This window comes from Momordica charantia, assembly GCF_013281855.1.
Source record: "Momordica charantia cultivar OHB3-1 chromosome 2 unlocalized genomic scaffold, Mcharantia_2.0 BLBB01000002.1, whole genome shotgun sequence".
Taxonomy (NCBI): Eukaryota; Viridiplantae; Streptophyta; class Magnoliopsida; order Cucurbitales; family Cucurbitaceae; genus Momordica; species Momordica charantia.
The window spans coordinates 9,929,028-9,933,777 of record NW_028275160.1 but is presented as its reverse complement, the minus strand read 5'-3'; the positions used below and the strand labels follow the sequence as shown (position 1 = coordinate 9,933,777).

General features: G+C 35.7%; 1 pseudogene across 2 annotated transcripts; it reads right to left on the bottom strand.

Moving 5' to 3' along the window:
- Window positions 1–1,337: 1,337 nt before the first annotated feature.
- On the bottom strand, window positions 1,338–4,442 carry LOC111017876 (pentatricopeptide repeat-containing protein At2g22410, mitochondrial pseudogene; annotated as a pseudogene). Of its 2 annotated transcripts, XR_015789228.1 has the most exons (2): window positions 2,061–4,442; window positions 1,338–1,736 (listed from the first exon to the last, which is right to left on the bottom strand). The product of XR_015789228.1 is annotated as a pentatricopeptide repeat-containing protein At2g22410, mitochondrial pseudogene, transcript variant X2 (transcript). The 2 variants fall into 2 exon arrangements; XR_015789227.1 differs by lacking the exon at window positions 1,338–1,736 and having other exon boundaries at window positions 2,001–4,442.
- Between the last annotated feature and the right edge of the window lie 308 nt (window positions 4,443–4,750).

Genomic DNA, 4,750 nt, shown 5'->3' with positions numbered 1-4,750 from the left:
ACTCCACGAATGGTCATTATTATAATAATTCTAGCTAGGTTTAATTAAATCTTATTTTAATTCTTAAATTTTTCTTGTTTATTTTATTTTAGCTCTTGAACCAAGTAGGTAAAAATTATTGTATCTTATTTACTTTGATGAGTAGACGATAGAACATCTTCGATCCTAGATGGTGGAAATGGTTGTCATTCTATATAATTAATTAATTATTTTTTCCCTAAAAAATACTACTATATTTATATATGTATACATAATTAAATTTCTAGAAATGTTCAATGATAGAAAAGTTGGTATCTTGCGGATGCTCGTTTGAGCATTTTAGGCTCTTGTGGACAACAACCCAGGGATTCGAACAAGTGAAACCTCATGAATATTTATAAACCTATGTAAGGTCATTCTTTTATCAACGTGAGATCCTTAACAAACATGAGCTTAGCTCAGTGGTAATTAGTCTCTGTCTTTAACTCTAGCTTTCTATTTCATCTTTTTTGATAAAGAAAAATAGAATGGCATGGTTTCAACATTAATGCATTCAAGAATGATAAAACCATATTTTTATTTATGTCTTGAAACAAATAGGAAATGGAAACAGAAAAACAAAAAACTTGTTTGTGTTGTTTTCAAAATTTCTATACAATTTTGAGAATGTTTCTAAAAAGTAAGAAATAAGAAAAATAAATAATTGTCAAATGCTTACGTTTCCTAATAAATTTGAAATGAAAAACAAGAAACGTGAGTATTACCGAATAGACCCTTAAATCTCACAACTCCCAGTCTTATTCTGCAACAAAACTTATTGTATTTATTTTGATTATTTCCATTCAAAATCCCCAATGATGCTCTTTTTCATTTTCTGTTTCTGAAAATAATTTTTCTTTAGAAAAAGAAAAGAACAAAAATCTTTCTAGTCTCACGTACAAGCATGAAGTTTGGTCCAATCACAAATTTTTGCTTTAATATTATAAATTAATGATAAAATTACATATTAAATTTGGGATCAATTAAAAATTGGGACAGTCCTTTAGTAAAATTTACAAAATAGCAACTACATTTAGTTTGTTCAAATATAATATTAAAAAAAAACGAAAGTTCAATTTTTACTTAAATAATATACATCTATAATACTACTTATATGAGTGTCTAATATACTACTGATGTGAGTATCTCATATACTATTCATAGAAAGTGAAAATTTTTGCTATATTTGAAAATTTTAAAAACAGTTGACATATTTTGAAATATATAGAAGATTTTTGCTACCCACTATAATTTCCCTTGAAAATTTACATGTGTCTCAAAATTATATTAAATGACATGGAAATTTGACAAATCAAATAAAGTCGCTTATCTTTTACAAGGTCATTCGATGACATAAATTGGTCTAATCAAATGATGTCACATGAGAATCGGGACCAAAGTCAAATAGGCCCAAGTTTAAAGGAAATTGGGCCAAATCCAAGTGGTCTAAAATCCATTAAAAACTGGGCCCAAAGTGAACGAAATTCAGGGCCTAAATTAGTCAAGTCCAGTAGTTGGACCAAAATCAATCAAGTCCAAGCCCAAGGCCAATGAAAGACCAGAGAGGGTCATGAGAGGGAGAAACATTGTCAAAAGATGAGAATTCAAAGGAGACTCCAGCAAATGAAAGACTCCCTGAAAACAAGATCTGAAGACTAGAAGACCCGAAGATTCTTGAACTGCACAAGACTTTGATCCAAGCTCGAGAATTAGCACTCCTAGTCCTCAAGTTAAGTTAAAGAGATAGAATGAGATAAAAATTATAGATATATGTACCACACAAAATATTAAAAATAAAATAAAGTTAAAAAAGATTAAAAATAAAGTAGGGATTTTAGAAAGCAAACACAATACTTGAGATTAAAAAAGATAGGCCTATTCATTATTTGGCTAATTAAGGGAACAAAAAATTGCAGTAAAGATTTATACTTCACTGTGTAAGTGTGAACTATGTTACTGTACAGTGATGAGAATTACACAAATAGAACAATAAACCATGCTATTTTAATTTAATCTCAAGTCCCGAAATTGTTACAAGTTACCTCACAACTATGGTGCGCAGCATGTATATTGTAAGCTTCTTTGGTGCTGCAGTTGGAAGCACTTCTATTCCTTTGGCGCTGCAGCGCTTGTGCTTCATTTACTTGGACTTCTCGCGTTTTGCTCGAACTCCAACAAACCAAGCTTCGACCCCGGTTTGGACTGAGCGCGATTCAGCTCCATAAACCCAACACTTGTTTCCAAGATGCAAGTCAGTCTGTCTGAATAGTCTTCCCTCTTTTGAATGTATGAAACAAGACAGCAAAAGAAATTGGTGGACCATTAACATTCTTCTACATCCCAAAAGGCAGCTGTGAGATTCGAGAAATGCCCCACCGACTTCAAATGGTCTGTTAACTGATCCAGCAATGTATATATACCGCTTGTTTCAGGTCTCTTGTCATCAACCATGAACTCAATAATACATCCATCAATCTCAATCAAGCTAACAGCTTTACACTTTATGATCCCATGCTCATTCATTAGCTTTCTTATATTTTTCACTTCTCTCAATCTCTTCGCTTCAAAATATATGTTCGAAAGAAGCACGTAGAGTCCTGAACTATATGGCTCCAACTCCAGTACTTGTTTTAGGATTTGATTCCCAATGTCGACATTTCCGTAAGTCCTACAAGCACCGAGCATAGCACCCCACACAACGACATCAGGCTTCATTGGCATTCCTCCTATCAGCCTCATTGCTTCCTCCAACAACCCTCCCCTCCCTAACAGATCCACCATACATGCATAATGCTCGATTTCTGGAAAAATACCATAAATGGAACTCATTCTCTCAAATAAATAACGTCCTGCATTGACAAGACCGCTATGACTACAAGCAGACAACAATCCTATGAATGTGATTTCGTCGGGCCAGATCCCCAATGTGTTCATCATATTGAATAGTTTGAGTGCCTCATGTCCATAGCCATGTAATGCAAGTGCTTGGATAATGACATTCCATGACACCAAATTCTTACTGGTAAACTCAAAGAAGATATCCATGGCAGTTTCAAGGGCGCCACATTTTGCATACATGTCAATGAGGGCATTTGAAAGAGTCGGAGTTATCTTGATATTGTTGCTGTATACGTAACAATGGGCTTTCTGTCCCATGGCTAAATCACCAATTTGACTACATGCTGAAAGAACACTAACTAGAGTAGCCTCGTTAGGCATGATGGGTGTCTCACACATCTGTTGGAAAAGAAGCAGCGCTTCCTTGGATTTACCTTCTTGGACATAACACGAGATCATCGAATTCCAAGAGACAACATTCTTCTTTGGAATTTGTTCAAATACATCACGAGCATTGCGAATAAGTCCATGTTTTGAGTAAGCGCTAATCATAGAAGTACTTGAGACCACGTTTTTTTCAAGCATTCGATCGAAGATCCTCCAAGCAGAAAGCAAATTCCCACACTTGGCATACATGTCAAGCAGAGCATTTCTCAAAATCTGATCAACCTCAATCCCAGTAATCTCAATGTAGAGGTGCACACATTTGCCAAGATCCAAGTTATAGCTTCTTGAACAAATGGACAGTAGATTAACCAATGTAAAGTGATCAGGGTGAAATCCCAACTCTCTCATCTCTCGAAACGTCAAAAACGCTTCCTTACAAAATCCCGTTCTAGAATACCCACCAATCATCGAATTCCAAGACACCAGATTTCTAAGAGACATTTCATCAAACACTCGGCGGGCACGCTGGACCAAACCACAAACAGTATAGACATTGATCAGAGCATTCTGAACACACACATGAGACAAAATCCCCAGTCGAAAAGCATGACAATGGACAACAAGAGCTTCCCAATACGCAAGCTCAGAAGCACAAGCCTTGAACACAAATGGGAGGGTAAATTCATTGGGTAGAAACCCAGAGCGCACCATTTGAAAGTAGAGAAAAATAGCCTTGATTGGGTGCTGGGAATTGGAGTATCCCCTGATCAAGCAATTGAACATAAACTTATTGGGTTGGAGGATGTGATCAAAAACAAGTTGGGCGTAGCGAAGATCCCCAGCTTCTGAAAGAGCGCAGAAAGAGATCAACTTTCCAAGAGTGAAATCGTGAGAAAGGAGACCGTGGAGAATGATTTGGGCATGGAGAAGCTTGAGGTGTGTCATGGAGGAGCATCTCTGTAAGGAATGGTGAAGGGATTGAAGAACAGGGGACTTGAATTCAGGGGCAAAACTGATTGTTTTGGCATCAACAACAGATACAGAGGGTAACAAATGAAAACCAAAGAGAGAGTTCTTCAGTCGACAACAAAGGATGGAATTCGAATGTTTCAAAAACAACATTACATTCGGCGCAAGCGTTTGGTTTCATGGGAATGCTTTTAAAATGCTGAAATCAAAGTGCTTTTGGAAACTAGCGAGCAACGGTGAAATTTATCGTTTTATTTTCTACGGCAAAAATAATCTAAAATTTTGGTTGGACACAATTTGAGTAATTAAATTTAAATCACGTCGATTCAAATAAAATCAAACTCATGCCAACTCTTAGGTTATGACACATGTATTCAATTATAAAGTCGAGAGTTCGAATCCTCACCCGACCTGTTATACTAAAAAAAAAATCAAACTCATATTTGCATATTTTATTTTTTGGCATCCATCTATAAATGTAAGGAAGGTTGAGTTGAAGAACCACTATCCCATCATCATCGATCATCACAAACATCAA